The sequence below is a fragment of the Pelodiscus sinensis genome, chromosome 4 (genome assembly GCF_049634645.1).
Source record: "Pelodiscus sinensis isolate JC-2024 chromosome 4, ASM4963464v1, whole genome shotgun sequence".
NCBI classification, from domain to species: domain Eukaryota; kingdom Metazoa; phylum Chordata; order Testudines; family Trionychidae; genus Pelodiscus; species Pelodiscus sinensis.
In genome coordinates this window covers 90,616,540-90,634,755 of record NC_134714.1, presented here as the reverse complement: position 1 = coordinate 90,634,755, position 18,216 = coordinate 90,616,540, and the positions used below count along the sequence as shown (strand labels likewise).

The following is an 18,216-nucleotide window of genomic DNA, read 5'->3' as shown; positions in this document are numbered from 1 at the left end:
ACAGCTTACATTCCATTATACTGCAGCTTTTAATTACAACTTTCCACTTAAAATATGCCCACACTTTTAGCGATTAATATTACAACAGTAATTTCTTTAGGTTTACATACATAAATGGGTAAATCCATCTCTATTCTGTGGCTGCTAGAAGTTCACCATGGATTCATGTTACACACATAAAGCGGGGCTGTACATGGCGTGTTTACCCTTCCCTCCCTCTGACCGACAAGGAGCCCTATTCTACACAAATTCCCCTTGCACAGAGGGTAGGGCAGAGCCAATGCAGGACTTGAATCTTCTTTATCACAAAAGGGGTAATGAAAAGGAGTATCTGAAGTGCCCTTCATGGACTACTTCAGCAGCTAGTGTCTAGGCAATGGTTCCTTGGCTGCTCACCCTACCCCAGTGAGCTGGTGTTGGCTGCCTCATTGCGTGGGGGGAGTGGAAAGGGGCGGGATTCAAGGCCACTATCCTGCGCTCCTTCGACTCATGCCTTATCCCCTAGGCCACTTGAGATCCCCCCACCTTCCTGATTTCAGTGGGTGCCTTATCCTGCCTTCCTTCAACTCCCCCAGCAGGGACTCTTGTACATTTCAAAAGTGGAAAACCACCGCTGTGTCCCTGCCCCCTCCCACAAAGCTGGCTTTAAGACGACTCCCCATGATATAGGCAGCAAGGGGTGGGGGGAGCGACTAGTCAACTAGTGTGTCGACTAGTCGCTTTCATCCCTAGTTCCTCTCACTTTTCATGAGCTACTGTAGGGAAGTGACCTGGACACTGAAGCACTCCAAAGGGGAACTAAACTATAGTGGCTGAGCTGTAGTCAGGAAGCCCAAGAGGGCAAGGACAGTGTCTCCAGGGAAGGAGCCTTGGCACTGCTCTATCTCAGAACAGGAACACAGTGTACATGCAGGCTTCTAAGAGAAGCTTAATATTCCAGTAATTTTTTTTCCTGAGACACTACAGTGCTCCAAAAAGATGCAATGCATCTCCTACACCGTCTTCCTCTCAAGTTTGTTTCCTCTAATTTTCTATTGGGAAAGCAATGAAAAAATGCTTGACAAAAGCAGCCTCAAGGAAAGCTAAGGATATACAGCCTAAAAGTCAGCCTCAGAAACAAGATGCAGAGACCTATAAAGATTCTATACCCTATTAAAGGGATTGGCAACCTATGGCTCAGCCAGATATGGCTCTTCTGGAGCTCCCCCCGTAGCTGGGAGCCAGTGCTACAGCCTTACAGCCTCTCCTCCTCCTCCCCCCCCCCCCCCGTAAGACTGGAATGCCAGTGCTGGCTTTCTGCAGGGGGGGGGGGGGGGGGAGCCTCCCTGTCAGACCCAGCATGCGGGAAACAAGTGGCGTGAAAAATGACTCAGTGCGCTGCCCTTTTTCTTCCTCTGAAATGTGGAAAACAAGTATAGCCAAAAACGGCTCCATGCACACTGCCATTTTTCTTCCCCTGGGACACACTTCATGGAGGCTCCTTTCACCCCCGGTGAATGGCAGCAGCGAGAGGCCATGTTACACAGTGTCTGCAACACAATGCAAAAACAAATGCCCAGACCTCTCATCCCTACCCCTTCATTCACCCCACCCCCCACCAGCAACACACCCTGCCCCCTAGCCAGACAGCCTGTCGCCAGCCCGCTCCTGCCCCCTGGCCAAACACCCTGCTTTCTCCCTTGCTCCTGCCCCCACCCTCTCTACTCCTAGTCTGCTCCTGCACCCTACCTCCCATGCAGACCTCACATCCTCAACCCCCTCCTATACCTCAACCAGATCCTGCACCCCCATCCCTATCCCATTCTCTAGCAGCTCTGACCCGCACGTTTAATCCCACCCCAGAGCCTAGGGGTCCCACAAAATCCACTAACCCTGGAATCCAAGCATAAATCTGGCCTGAGCACCAGGGGAGTGAGATGTTTCAGTTGGGCGCCACATTAGTGAGGGATGGGGATTTTTGGAGGTGTTTGTTTGTTTGGGTTTTTTGCTTCTCACTTGCACGGTCCCTGACTGATTTTTCTGTGGGTCAGTGGTTCCTGACTCCAAAAAGACAATGTTGAAACCTTTTGTGTTGGACATAATATTTTACTTATTTAAAAATGAAGTCTGGCCAACAAGCTCCCAATTGGGGCCCAGCCCCCATCTGGCCACAGAGTCATAATACTCCTACACCCCCTACACCAATCCTGAGCCCATCATAAGCCTACATTCCCAAACTCCTGCAACCCACATCCCCAGCCCCGACATAACACTCATGCATCCCCCACACCCGTACCCCATCCTGAGCCCATCATACACCTGAACCCCCTGCCCTGAGCCCATCATACCCCCACATTGCCAAACTCCTGCACCCCCACATCCCTAGACTCCTGCACCTCCATGTCCAGTGTCCCCTGTCATAAGATTGACAGAAGACAGCCTGAATGCATGCATGAAGCTGGATTTGACCAGTTATGCTATGAACTTCAAAGAAATGTGTGAAAAGATGAAGCAGCAGAAGTCCCATTAAATGAAGTCTGTGAGTGTTTCATTTATGCTATTATTAGCCACTATGTCCATATATCTTCAGTCCTGCAAATGCACATTCCTCTTTGTCAACCACTTGGTCTGAATTTTTATGTAGTTTGGCTCTTTGGTTTGAAAAGGTAGCCAACCCTTGCTCTACTGTGTAAGATCATCAGGCTGCTAGTTGGAGAATCTTTAACCCCTGGGATATCAAATAACTATTTCCCTCATATGTCTTCCAATGTTCCCTCTAATCTTTCCCATCCACGTATGAATATGTTCCATCCATGTGCGGAATATATTTTTAGTATGCACTGAGGCATATGATAATTTGCACCACCAGAAGAAACAAAATACCTAGTTGTGGGCGCTCTGCTAATCAGCTGGATGGCATTTGAATTTCTCCTGAGTGTCTGCACAAGCACCCAACTTACAGAGAACACTTGTCTCTTTGCACATTCAAGCAGGATGCCACATGAAGGCAAGTTAATTGTTTTAATCCCAGTCCTTTCTCGTACAGCTAACTTGCTTTTTGTTACAAACATTAGTGTCTGAAAGAAGTTTCCTACTCACAGCCCCAACTTTTCACTTTCCATTTAATGTCTAGTTAAAATACCAGTCTCTTGCTATCAAAGTGATTACAGAAGATTATGCACTTTGTATTCAGTGCTGACTCAAAGAAATGGGCTGTGTGGGGAAAACATACTTATATACCTTCCCCCAAAAAGATATGACTGGTAAATGTGTTTCACAGATGTGAAATATTTCATCACTGTGCAATTCCAAGTTTCCCTTCTCTAGCCTAAAAACCTAAATAGGCCAGGTAATAAATGAAGCATATGACATCTCTTAAAATGGATCCAAATACATCTAGCCATCTTATCTGATTTTCAACTGAAGGCAGTCTGGAAATTCTCAGAGAGATTTAAGCTCCAATTTGGACCAACATTCTTCTTGGCAGGGAAACCATACCAAGAAGAGACACGGTCAGTGGCTCTCTTCAGGAGCCTCTGGAAGCAGTGTTTGTTTAGTTCCCTAAGGGCCATTACTCCATATTGAGAATCCCAGCTAAATTATAGCCTGCTCTCCATTTTTTACTTGGAAGAGCCGCAATATTTTGTCATGGCCTGGAATCCTCAGATTATCTTCGCCTCTATGAAACTGCTCTTGTTCATGCCCAATCTCTTGAGACTGGACAAAGGTCCATTGTCATGCACATTCTTTCTGGTTACTAGACTGATACTATTGATGAAGCATTACGGACATGACTGCAGAACAGGACAGAGATATGGCATTACCTCTCTGAGACGTTATTAATTTCTCCTGAAGCCTCACAAGAGGAAAAACACCAGAAAAAAAAAATCCAAGTTGATTCTTTTAGTCCCTTTCCCAAGCAAAAGAGGCTGAGACATACAAAGGATTTAGGTATCTCTAAAAATCCCAGGACAAGTGAACAGAAAGATCTTAGAGTGCCCTGAAGTTCCTCAAACTCAGGTTCTGATGCATAAAGGAAATTGTTTTCCTAGTTGATCCAATACACCATTACTAGAAATAACTTTGCCTCCAATTGGGGTTTAAATTTGGAAACCATTAGCAAAATCTGCTTAGTTGCCAGGACTCAGGCAACATAAAAGAGAGAGGCTCTCTAAGGGCCCAATCCTGCATATATACAAGTAATACAACCTTTTTACATGTATAAAGTTAAGCATATGCCTAAGAGCTTGCAGAATATGGTTAAACGATACATGTGCTGTAACACTTTGTGGGCGGGGGGAGGACACCTTAGGCCCAGGGGTCAGATGTAGGCAAACTGGGAGCCGCATCAGGGCCCTGAGGCTCAGGGACCCCCCCCAACATTGGGGAGCCCAGCTAGCACTTCAGCCTTCCCCCCCCATCCCTCCGTGGGGCTGGGGTACAAATATCTGCTAGGCTGGGTCCCCCCCTATGTTCTGGTGTGAGAAGGGAATGTGAGGAGTGTCTTTCTGTTGGTTTTTTTTGCTTCTCACTTGTGTGCAACCCCCATTTTCTGTGGATCAGTGGCTTCCAACCCAAAAATGGTTCCCACCTTTGCTTTAGATGATTAAATTTCGGAAACTGTCTCATACTCTGTTTTTTAGCATTTCTCTTCAGCTTAAAGAACAGAAGCTGCTACACGTGCTCAAATATTTTAGGTGACCCTTCAAAACAATAAGTACAGACTTGCAAAGTTCACAACTCTGTATGAAGATAACGTAACAAAAGTAAGGTCTAAAACCAAAAGCCTTATTCCACCCTTAATAGCATATATGCCAAGTGTTCTTGTATTTACAAATTTGAAATATAATACTTACTCTCTCAGGATCTTACCAGTTCAGTTTTCTCTCCCACAACATATTTCTAATTTTAATATATATATATATATATATATATATATATATATTCCCAAAGTTTTTCCTTGGATTTTTCCACACTTAACTTTTTAACACTAGCAAGTAAAGTTTAGATGTTGAAAAAGCCCTTCTCCTGTTCAAAACACACAACCTTTTTCTGTGCTGTTACATAAATACTGAAGACCTCAATAGAGCACAAAAGAACTACAGCCACAAATAAATCACTGTAATTATCTAAGTTTCCTAAAGCACTTCGCCATCTTATTAGCAGGTAGATGAATGTATGTTGGATGAAATCACAAAATCAAAATTAGGTGTTGGCTACAAAATAGCTACAGGAAACAAACCAACATTACCATAATTTTACATGTATAAATTGCATCTAGAATTTATCAGCTACTAGTAGAGTTGCAGATTCTGTAACCCAGAGCAGCAATATAATTCAACATCATATGCCAGATGTAGTCTGGAATAAACAAGAGGATTAGAAATGTAGGTTAGGAGTCTCCTCTGCACTATTTGTATCAATACAGTGTGGTTACAGACAGGAGATTAGATCATGTAAAACTGGCACCTTCTAATTTAACCATCTGCTTTCAGTTCATTTCTAAGTCAAACCTGTTCCATTTTCCTGCCAGAGCATCCATTCCCACTGACTTTGAAGGAGAGCTACTCAGATGACAGAAATAAGTTTCTTTTCCCATGCTGGGTCCTTAGTACTGGCAAGTGGGGGCACACTTGTCACTGAGCAGATTTTACATGAAAACTACTAAGGCCCCTGCGATGGATAGGAGGAGTGTTGGCCATCACCCGGTGACTAAGGGGTTAAACCTCAGGTAGCTGGCAGGGGGCCAGAAGAATCAATGGGAATACAGTGCTGAAATTTAAATTGTATTTAGATACATTGCCTGTTCTCTTTGAAAAGGAATTCTAAGTAAGGCTTGGAGGGAGCAGATGCAGTACTCAGAATTACCATGACTGTAAGAAATACTGGACATGGGAGTGAACTGGGCCTTGAAGTACGGATGAGCATGGATCGTGAGTGAAGGGAAAAGGTGAATTCAGTCGTGATTCGGGTATTTTTCTTTGTTTTGGTTGTTTGGTTAAATGTCTCTGTGTGAATCTATGCCTTCCCTCCCCTAGTCACTATCTAAAAGTGAACCCAGAGATGTTCTATGTTTTAATTTGTTTTACTCAGTTGCTCTGTAACAACTAGCAACTAAATATGCTTTATCAAATATATCTTTTTGTTTTGTTAATAAAATCACCCTTTTTAAGGCAATGATTTGAGTTTTGTTTCCTGGAAAGAAGCAGGTCTGTCTGTGTGCGTGCCTGCCTCAGACTAAGAGGTCAGCTACCAGAGCCTGCAGTTGTTTTCTCTTTGTTTTCAAGCTCTCTTGTGATAAAGGAGCTTGGAGGTACCCTCTGGAAGAAGTCCAAGTGCTTTCTTCTTGGATTCAAGAAAAAAGGGGGGAGGTTCTTTCATTTCACTTGGTTTTGGCAGCTACCCCCCCAAAAGTCAGTGAATCTGTGACTCTGGATAGTTGTTGTAAGCAGAGCCTATGGAGGCAAGGTATTTAAGGTCTCTTGCGGGCCACTATCTTCTGCACTCAGAATGCCATAGTGGGGAACAGCCCTGACAGCCCCAATTCTCTGCTCCATACCAAGCTAAGCATTAGACAGACACACAGAAAGGATACATGCGATGGACATATCTTGACAAGCTGGCAGGGCCACTTCCAAGGTTCAGTCTAATAATTGAAACAGCAATTGGTGAACACTGAAGGAGCAGCAGATCCTCTTAACTGTCCTTCCTGTTCAGACTGAACCACTCCACAAGGTTGCCACTGCTGCTAGAGAAGGGGCAACTATCATAGCAGTAGCAGATTTTGTGCCAAAGAAAGATAAATTTAACAATGTACAAGTTAGAGATGTTAATGGGTAGTCAGTTAAATCATTACCCGGTACCTGGGAGCAGCTCCTCTCCCCCCATCATGGTCCAGTGGGGGCAGCAGGAGCAGCCCTGACAGCCCCGTACAGCTGTGGCAGTCCCTGCAGGGACCACCAATACCTCCTTTAATCAGTCCAACGGTTAAACACTGTGGCAGCATTCATTTACCTGTTTAACCAATTAAACAGGATTTTACATCCCTAGTACAAATCACTGTTTACTGTTTATTTTCTAGATCTTTCTAGTCCATCTTTCTGCCTTCACACAAATATTGATATTCACTTAAAATGCAGAGTTACACTTTGATCTCAGTCAAAACTCAAAACATATTAGGTAGTGAGCCCCATGTCAGATGTGATTTTGTTCTAGGTTCATCGCTTCAGGTATTCTACAAGACAGTCATAGTTGATACTAGACAGCATAAAAAAGAAGTACATAAAGCCTGAATGATGAAAGTCAACTTAGGAATGATATTTGAACTTCAAATGTCAGCTGGCAGATTTTCAGATATATTCCATGAGACTGACCATTCAAAAAAATATAACCCTCTTGTGGTCTCCAGATCATATAACCCAGTTCAAATCCTTTTTTTCCGTATTACTAACCAAAAGCTTTTGATATGGGGAGACTAATAAATAGAAGTAGTTTTATAATTTTACTGCTACGGTGAACACTGTTCATTTCCTAAGACTCTTTTCCTTTACATTTGAAATTTTCTGATAGCCAGCTCTTCCAGCTAAAAGAATCATTCTCTACAAGAATTGGTATGCCTCACCAGTGGATTTAGACCCTAAACCATCAAAGCAACTTGCACCTGTGATTAAAAACCAACAGGACTACTAAGGTACTTAACGTTTTAATGGAACAACACACACACATAAAGGTTTTGCTTATTCATAGCCCTAGTGATAGTTTCTGCTTCTGAATGATTTGGATGTCTGTCAATGCCCCAGGTAAGAAATTACTCCAGCTGTTCTCAAATAAGGTGCACAGAGAGCCACGGATCGATAGAAGAGCCAGCAACACCAGGAGCACTTACATCTAAAGTACATAAGACTGAGGCCACGTCTATACTTGCCACACCAGAGAGCGAGCTTCTGGCATTCAATTTAGCGGGTCTAGTGAAGACTCACTAAACTGAATGCTGAGGGCACCAATGGTAGCATTTGCACATGTTGATCTCCCATCGTGGACACTGTGCCAAGCTCATCTTACGTTATTTACACAGCTGGAGTTGTGTCCTTACACCAAACAGCTAGATTTAGTATACACCTGGCTTCATTTATACCAATAAAGCAGAGACATGGCCATTAGAAACTGCTATAAGTGATGCAAGGCTGAATCAATTCCCAGTTCTGGATGTTTCTTCATTTGCTTTAAACACAAGGGCTACGTCTACACTGGCCCCTTCTTCGGAAAGGGCATGCTAATTTTGAATTTGGGAATAGGGAAATCCGCGGGGGAATTAAATATCCCCCGCGGGATTTAAATAAACATGGCCGCCGCTTTTTTCCCGGCTTGGGGAAAAGCCGGAAAAAAGCGTCTAGACTGGCGCGATCCTCCGGAATAAAGCCCTTTTCCGGAGGATCTCTTATTCCTACTTCAAAGTCTAGACGCCAGTCTAGACATTTTTTTCCGGCTTTTCCCCAAGCCGGGAAAAAAGTGGCGGCCATGTTTATTTAAATCCCACGGGGGATATTTAAATCCCCTGCGGATTTCCCTATTCCCAAGTTCAAAATTAGCATGCCCCTTCCGAAGAAGGGGCCAGTGTAGACGTAGCCAAGGACAATTCTTATTTCTTCTGTTGCAGTTTCACTATCTTGTTACTTCACCTTTGACAGCCCATCTATAGTTCCCTTGAGGAATAACCATCATGAGCTTTAGTATCTCTCTTCAAGAGGCATTCAAGTACTAGTCTCTGAACAACATGCTCTAGGAAACTGAAAACAATGACTTCTAGACTAGTAAATTAAGAAACAAAGTAATATTCAAAATTGGCTTCTATTGTTTGGACGGCCAGAGCAGCATTCCATAAGAGTCAGCAACATTTCAATCAGCTATAGGAAAGTAAAAGTGAAACCACTTCGAACAGCAAATGTGATTTGCTAATCTATAAATAAAATAGATAATCTATGTACGGAATATGATAATTGTAAAACAACATAGCTAGGATAGTTTGCTTAATCTGTAGATTACACTGAATAGCCTGTACTTATAAAACAGATGTTAACATCCCACACATTGCTATGTTTGGCGATTACAAATGCAGCTTCAGGAAGATTATAATTTTACCCTTCCAGCTCAAATAACAAGAATACATATTGGTCACAAATTAGATATTTTACTGAATTGTCATAAGGAAAGAATAGGTACTTTCCCCTCAAATAACGTCAAATTTAAAGTCACCACAAATATGAAGGAAAAAAAGCTAACACATGGCATATGTTGCAGCAATTAAATATCCAACACGTCGTTCTTATGGTTATACTTAATCTTATTTTATGACTAGGTTGGAAACTGAAATGAAAAGAAACAATTGGATCTGAATTCAAGTATCTTTTCATAAATATCTTTTCTGTAAAGAAAATGGCTTTGCAAGCATACAGAATCTCATCTGATCTACATAAATAAGACTGCTTGAGACCCCATGAGAAGTGGTAAAGACAACCTTACCAATTCACTTAAGGAACAAGGAAATTAAAAATAATCATCACCACCATCACCTGCAGGGAGTAATTTATCATTTTTGCTCATCACTGGTATCATGTTCCAACAGCGTGTGGCTATAGCAGATACAATTAGGCAGCTGGCCACAGAAGTAGGAGGATAATGTGCTTTTGATGGAGTTTATCCAAGCATGGAGATGGAATGCTTGTAATCCATGCAGCAGTGAAAGTTACTACATGTGTGTCACAGAAACACAATGGCTATTTAAAAACTATTATTTCCCAAAAAAAGAACACAGAACCTTGAGATGCCCTATTCTAGAGTCATCTTGACAGTAAACTGATTACAAAGACAAGTTACTTCTAACAGTATGCTATAGCAACGCATAGGATACCAAATTAAAAACAAAGAAAATGTGTTCTAGAGCGTGTTACATTGACAAACACAGCTTGGGTTTCCAACTTGAATCCTAATATACTCAATGCTATAATTATGGTTCAAATTAACACTCAGCTCTTATTGCAACTGGAAAATGAGTTCTCAAGTGTAAAAACCAAAATTGTTCAAAATTCTATTTTTTTTAAATACAACTGCTCTTCAATTAAATTACTTTAATCAAAATTAACTGAATTTGTATTCTAATCACTGAGATTTTAGAATACCAATAAAATTCTCATTCATTTTACCTTTCTCTATCCCCTTTCAATGAAAATGCATACCCTGCTCTTTGACAGCTTCTCCTGGGAGTAATGAACAGACACTGCCATTTCCCTCCCATGGGATATTGCCATTCAGTCAGGCAAGAACCAAACAACCTTGATAACCTCAGGGGGGAATCACTTGAACAAAAGAGAAAGTTCATCAATTGATCTGAGGGTAATAAACCATTATATTTTAATCTCAAAACTTGCATACAATAAATAGCAAACACTGCACTTTCAAATATAATTAATGGAATATTTTCCTAATAGCATATATTGACCGATTTCAGCCAGATGTTTCATTAAAATCTGCAATGACAAACTTAGTTCTCTAACAGGAAAGATGTGCTTTTCAAGCTAATTAGGTTTTTTTAAACAGATTAATTTTGTTAGGTTAAAATTAAGTCAATTTGCACCCCACGCGCTTAGAACGGATTCAATATGGTGAGTTTAAGACAGTTTTATGTTCTCAGAAAATTTTCAGAAGCTTGACAGTAGGATTTAAAAATCAAGGTGATGCCAATAAAGGAGACGTTTAATCCTTCCTTCCTCTCATCTGAGGAAGTGAGTTGTAGCTCATGAAAGCTTATGCCCCAATACTCTAATAAATGTGTTAGTCTTTGAAGTGCCACAGGACTCCTTGCTGTTAATCGTATAAGAGATTTAATTGGAGGAAAGTAAGAGAAAACAATGAAAAGAGAAAACTGTGCCAAAGTAGAGGCTTGAAAATGTAAGTTTTCAAAAGGGCTCTGAAGATAAAGATCAGCATACATCAAATTGTAAATATTAAATTTAGTCAATTTTAAATATTTTATTTCATTTACCCATCACATATTTCCTTGGGCAAAAGAAAAACACTTCCCAAAAACTCTGCAAAATTGTGGTTAATTGTTTGAACACCTTGAAGAATTATATTAAGAATAATGACTAATTAAAGAAACAAGTCTGTTATTTTCCATGGATATTATAGGATAAAATTAAAAAAACACAAGTCACAGGATCAACTGGAGTAGGGCTGATGCATGAACACTGCAGAGGCACTTTAAGCAGGGTGACAATAAGGGTATATCTACACTGAAATGTAAGCCAAGTTCAAACTCATGTTTCAACCTATTTATGTTTCCATCTCCACATAAATAAATCTAAGGCTCAGATCTAGAGTCCCAGGACCCTATGGGGATGGACAGTCCAAGCCAGAGTCAAACAGGAACCTAGCATTTAAGCCTGATTGCCTTGCAGTGTAGATGCACTCCCATTGAACCCATATGCTGGAAGACTACGGTAGTCACAACCCCATGGGCTGGCTGACTTTGCCCTCTGCATTACTTAACTTTTCCCACGCCACACCATAAACAAAAGGCTGAACTGATCACATTTTTGTGAAGATGCTAGGAAGTGAGAGAGATGGGTAGCTGGACTCAGGCTTTCATAACTCAGTGTTGATGCTGGGTTCAGCAATTCCTAATCTGGGGTTAACAAATGAGTATAGACTCTCAAGGCCTATGTTAAAAAAAAAACAGGGTTTGCTAATTTAAGTTCTGCTATCTCTAGGCTATAGGAGAAGAGGATCCCCAAGCTCAGGCTCCAGCCCAAGCCATGACATCTATGCTGCAATTTTATCTCTCTCCGGCCTAAGTACCATGAGGCCAAGTCAACTGACATGGGGTGTTTAATTGCACCTTAGACATTCCCTAAATCTCTCCATTAATCTGTATTACTTATCTGAAATATCTTATTAAAGTTATAAGATGGTGTAGCCTATCACGTTACTTGCCTACCATCTTATTAGAATGATTGTGTTAATTTAGATTAATTAGGTAATAGTTAAGAGCTGTAATGCAAGAAATCTGCTAAAGGCTAGTCTGCAGCACAATGTGTCTTGCCTGCCCAGTGCCTTAGACTGGAGAAACTGGGGGGTGGCATATCTATCTGGCAGAGGGTTACACTCAGGGGAACGGGAGGCAGGCATTGTAAAGCTTCTCTCAGAATTCCCACAGGCCCTTTGTGTTAAGCTTGACTCATAGGGTTGCACTTGAATGAAAAAAAACAACATAAGTGCACAGTCCAAGTTAAGTAATATGGGGCTATATTTTATCTTTTGTCCATGCTGTAACTGGCCATTTGCAAGATCAGCAGAAGCTGAGGTTAGCAGATTTCTGTGGTTGAAACATGGTCTCACCCAGATACCAGTCATAGTTTATTTGTGGTTTCCCAGGACTGAAAAGGAGAACTTATGTTTGAGACTTTTTACTTACATAGGATGGTAGGAAAAATACCCTCAGACTCAGCAGACTCATCATTATACAAAAGTCCCAAATAATTGGTTCAGGCTAAGTTAAGTAATCAGGACATAGGTTGTGATAGATGACCACAAAGGCCCATGGCAATGAATTGACGAATATGATAAATTGAGAGCAATGATAAATTGACCAACAGGAAAAGAACACTTCAACATCAGAAACATCCCCTACTTAATATGCATCAAACATGTTCCTATCAGTGTCACTTAGTTTAAAAGTAGGACCCCAGCCTAGGGGCGAGAGAGAGGAGAAGATGTAGTCCTTGGAAGGGCTAGAATGATGGCCCCTGGTGATGGGCAAGGTGAAGATAATGAGAAAGATGATGGGCTAACACCTAAGATTGTTCTAGAAGGAATAATGTAAATATATGGTATGGAAATATGGATTTACATTCCCCATCTTATGAAATTGGGGTGTTTGTGACTGTGCTAACTGTATTAATAAACTATATTTGTAAATATACAAGAGTTTCTATAGGGTGAGTGTTGAAACTGTGCACATCAGGGCTCCCAATCATAGAATAATTATACACTGGGTGTGATCCTGGGACAAAGAACCTATCAACCCTAAAGGTGGGTTATTAGAAATTTAAACAATTTTAGATCAGGCAACAATGGAAATAAAAAAAATTAGTTTTACTGAAGTCTTCTCCCTCATGTAATAACTTATTTGGGGCTGACGAGGGGCACTTAAACTAAGTTAAATCAGTTTCAGCCATGTTACATTTAATACCATGTTACTTTTATGGCCTCTATATCATTTTTGTCTCCACTGACTCACTGACAGCATTGCTCCAACTTCAGTATTTCTCCAGTCAGTCAGCTCCATTACATTCAATACAAATACTCATGTATACTGCATTTAATTGCTTTTATACGATTAACATAAAATAAACACTGGTGGGCCAATTTTGCTGGCAAAAATTAATGAAGTACTAGGCAAGGGACTGTGGAGTAACTTAGTAACTGCTAGAAGGAAAAATAATAACTTCTAGAAGGAAAGATGGATCAATCCTCGGCAGTACACCTGAAATCAGAGTTTAGTAATGCTTGCAGGGGAGAAAGTACAAGACTAATTATATTTTGACTGACATACCAGTCAACTAAAGGCTACAAGGACTGATTTAAATCACCAAGTGGAAAACTGATGTAAAATCATCAATTTTAATCAGTTCCTGCATCTGTACTTCAGTTCATTTCTAAAGAAAGGCACAGTCTCAATGGCTGATATGAGTAAAATATGTTGATTTACACTCGTTTTGATACATATTTTTGCTACCTAGGACAGATTTATTTAAACAACTATACAGATTAATATTTTTCAGATTCTTATAAACTGCATATTGTCGGTATGTTATAGATTGGTGAATGATACACTGATATATTTACTAGATAATTAACTTCCTGATCATTTGTGTCAAGCTGCAGTAAGATGGTAACTGGAATTTAATTGAAAACAGCATATAAAATTTATTTTTGTGAAACAAAACAATCTTAAATATTTGGGATGACTTCTCTTAAAACAGATTTCCCAGTTGTAACTGATTTGTTAAAGCAGAAACATTAATTGTAGTCAGTAAATTCTACTGATTATTTAAGATCAGCCTGGGAAATATGCCTAATTCAAAGTACTGTATATTAGGGATGTAAGCAATTAGTCAACTACCCGATAAGCATATGTTTATTCAGTAGTCAAGGAGTTGCTCCCCCCGTCTCTTTGCTGCCTCTCAGAGAGAGGAAGCAAGAGGTGAAGGGGAGAGCAGGAGCTGGTTCCTACCCAGCAGCAGCTCTGCAGTGGGGGTAGGGGGAGAAGCCAGGCACGAGCTGGGAATCAGTTGATTCCTGGATTGCACCCAATCCTAGACACTGCACCTCTGCTTTTTAAATATATTAAAAGCCACTAGGCTCTTAATACATTTAAAAGTCAGAGATGCAACAGTGGGGACAAGGCGCAAGCCAGGACAGTGGATTCCTGGCTCATGCCCAGTCTCCCTCGCCACCAGACTCTTAATGCACTTAAAAGCAGAGGTGCAACATCTGGGACTGGGCACGAACTGGGACAGTTAATTCCCAGCTTGCACCTGGTCCCCTGGCTACACCTCTGCCTTTGAAATGTATGAAGAGCCTCCAGGCTCTTAATACATTTAAACGGCAGAGTCACAGCAGGGCTGGGAGCTAACCCCTCTGCAGCTCAGCAGTTTCCCCCTTTATTGACTAATCAAGTAGTCGATGGCAATTAGCTGATAAAATGCAATTTAATATCCCTATATATACACACTTGTTTATAAGCAGACTTTTTGGGGAAAAAAATCATGCTGTGAAGAGTGGGGGTCGGTTTATAAACAGGTCAGCGTAAACGGCAAACGTCAGTGACTGGAAGCGGATAACGTCAGTTCCCAGTATGTCCCTTGACCGTTCTACTTCCTCAGCTCCTGTCTCATCCATCCCCCTCCAATCCACGGAGGATATGGAGAGGGGGCTCTCATGGCCCAAGGCAGCGCCTGCCCCTGCACTCTGTCCAGGCTGGCCACGAAGCCCTTGGGGAGGAAAAAAAAATAAGAAAAAGAAAAGTAAAGTAAGGATTGGGCCCACTGCAGGAGTGGGATTTTCTACCAGGCTATTGCTCGGGGCTCACTGTTCGCGACCGGCTACATATATGCTGCCTCCAGCTTCGGGATGGGATCTTGATACTTCGGGAGGCACGATCCGTCCTCCTGCCACCAGCTGCACCGTCACTTATTCTCCAGACCCCGCCCAATCCTGTGGTGAGCTCAATCCTTGCTTCTCTTTTCTGTGTTTTTCTCCCCCAGGTCTCTGTGCTGGGCCAAGGGCAGAGTGCTGGCACAGGAGCTTCCTTTGGCCACAAGAGCCACTGTATTCTCCATGGATGGGCAGGGGATAGAACGGACGGGAGCTGAGGAAGCAGTGTGGACCAAGGGATGTGCTGGCTGCCGCCTCCTGCCACTCCCAGTATTCGGAATCGTGAACAGCAGCGACTGGGAGTTGACAGGCTCCGTGCCTACAGATGCTCTATGTGGATAAATGTTCCAGGGCACAGTTTGCCCTGCTCGGCTAGGAAGTGACCCTGGGTAGTTCTGCAGACACTGCTGTAACATTTGTTTGCTTACAGAGTCTGAGTGAGTTTGCTTGCACGGCATAGAGCCTCTTGGCTCCCATTGGCTCTGAACAGCAGCCAATGGGAAATGAGAAGCTCTGTGCCCTGCCGTCTGCACGTCCCTCAGCTATGGCTGAAGCTGACAACCCGTGACTGTCCTCTGGAGTCGGCTTATAAACGGGTCAGTGACTTGTTACTATTTTTTTCCTTCATAAGGTTGGAGGATCAGCTTATGAATGAACAGGCTTATGTTTGAGTATATACATAAATTCTTGGTCTACATTTCAAAATTACTTCAGCATAACTACATCACTCAGAGGTGCAAATAATCCACACCTACGAGCAACAGCTCTCTCAACCTAAGCGCTGGTACAGACAACACTATTTTGGTGGGAGAGCTTCTCCTGGTGATGTACTTATAGCCTTTCATGGAGGAGTTAAACGATGGAAGAACTTTCTCCCCAACCCATCAATTCAGAGATCTTTGACAGACATGCTACAACTTGCAGCTGCACTAGCATAAACCTGATTAGTCTCCTGAAAATGAGTCTCCTAAGTTATTTAGGCTACTGAGCTATATTTATAAAGCCTGACCTCCAAGTCAGGCTCCCCCTAATTCTCTTTATATAAAAATGCAGCCTTTAATGATTAAGTTTTTGATATAGGATTCAGCATGAACTTAGTTTATTCAAATATTTAACGTATTTTATATTAAATTCATGCTTTATTTTAAATAGATTTATTTAAGAAAAAAAAAAAGACCAGTTCCCTTTTTGTAACTGCTGTTCTTTGAGATGTGGAATGGTTATGAGCAACACATTAGGTGTGCATGCTTGCCACATGTGCCAGTGGTGGAAGTTTATCCCTTAACACTACCCGTAGGGGAGCACCCCAACCGCCCCCTAGAGCAGTGCCTCCATGGCATGGTTTAAAGGGTGCTGCATTCTCCCCTCACTCTCAGTTCCTTACAACTGCGAAAGTGGGGATGGAGGGAGGATCATGGAATGGATATGAACAACACATCCTCAGAGAACATCTTTTCTTCAAATGCTTGCTTATGTCCATTCCACAGCAAGTAACTCCAAGCAGTACCCCCAGAGGTGGACAGGAATTCATGGCCATGTTGACTGAAGCAGAGCTCTGCCAAACCCAGTGTCATCTCTAGCCTACTGAGTGATGGCATAATGAGAGTAACATGTGGACAGAGGACCAGGTCATGGCTTTGCGGAGGTCTTAGATGGGCACATGTACCAGGAAAGCTGCCAAGAGTGGGCATGGATGACCTGATGCAAGGGTACCTGTGTCAAATTGTAGCAGGTGAGTATCCATGTGGTAATCCAATTAGAGTTCTGCAGTAAGGACAGCGATCCATAGTGGCGATAAAGTGTTGTGTCAACTTCTGAAGGGGCTTGGTATGCTCCAAGTAAAATGGTAGAGATGTCTGAACATCCAGGGTATGTAGGCACCTCTCCTCTGTAGTCTTGTAAGGCTTGGAGCAGAGCATAGGTAGGCCCATGTGAAAACAGGACACAAACTTCAGCAGAAAGGTCGGGTGAGGCTGCAGTTATACCTTGTCCTTGTAAAAGACAATGTACGGTGGGTCGGAGGTCAATGCCTTGCTCTGAGACACATTTGCTCATATTATCAGCACAAGAAATGCCACATTTCAAGCTAGGTGAGATAGGGAGCAGGAACCAAGTGGTTCAAAAGGATGGCGCAATGAGCCTGGAAAACACCAGGTTAAAGTCTCACCGTGGGACCCACCCCTTACCTGGGAATAGTTGCTCTAGCTCCTTCAGAAACTAAGCTAATTGTGGGGAAAAGACATCTGCCCGTGTACCAGCTCCTGGAACGTGGAGATGGTCATAAGATGCACTGGTGGAAGACTGCTAAGACCTTCATTCCAGAGACGTAGCAGGTATTCAAGGACGTCTCTCACCAGCAAGCATGATGGAGAAGTGCCACACTTTGATGTCCACCAAGAAAACCTCATCCAGTTGGCCAGATATTTCGACCTTGTGGAAGGTTTCCAGCTCCCTAGAAGGACCTGTGGCACTAACTTTGAGCAGGAACGCCCTTCCCATGCCAGCCACAGAGCATCCACCCCAAGAGGTGTAGAGACTCAAGACTGGGATAAAAATTTTGGCCACTGTCCTGGAAGAGAAGGTCTGGACACATAGGAAGGGGCCAGCAAGAGTACAGCACCAGGCACAGCCACACTGGAGTGATCATGATTACCCAAGCCTGGTCTCTTCCAATTTTACCAAGGTCTGGCTGATGAGCGAGATTAGTGGAATGCATACAGGAGATCCCTAGATCACATTAGGAGGACAGCATCGGAGAGCGTGCCCCTGCCGCTTCCTTGCCGGGAACAGAACTGGTGACATTTCCTCTTCTGTCTGGTTGTGAAGAGATCAACCCAGGAAAACCCCCACCTTTTGGAAGATTTTTCAGACTTGCAGATGTAGGGATCACTTGTGGTGAGACGAGAAGTCCCTGCTGAGGCATTCCAAATTCCGGGAAGACGAAATGCCTCTGAATAGCTATTGTGGGTAATGCACAAGTCCCAGAGCCGCAAGGCCTTCCATCATAGAGCTGACGAGCAAGCT

At 42.5% G+C, this 18,216-nt stretch overlaps 1 protein-coding gene across 1 annotated transcript in view; it reads right to left on the bottom strand.

Moving 5' to 3' along the window:
* The window catches only part of PRMT3 (protein arginine methyltransferase 3), a 112,292-nt gene that overhangs the window by 18,854 nt on the left and 75,222 nt on the right, over positions 1-18,216 (bottom strand). The gene's annotated exons all lie outside the window — the stretch shown is intronic.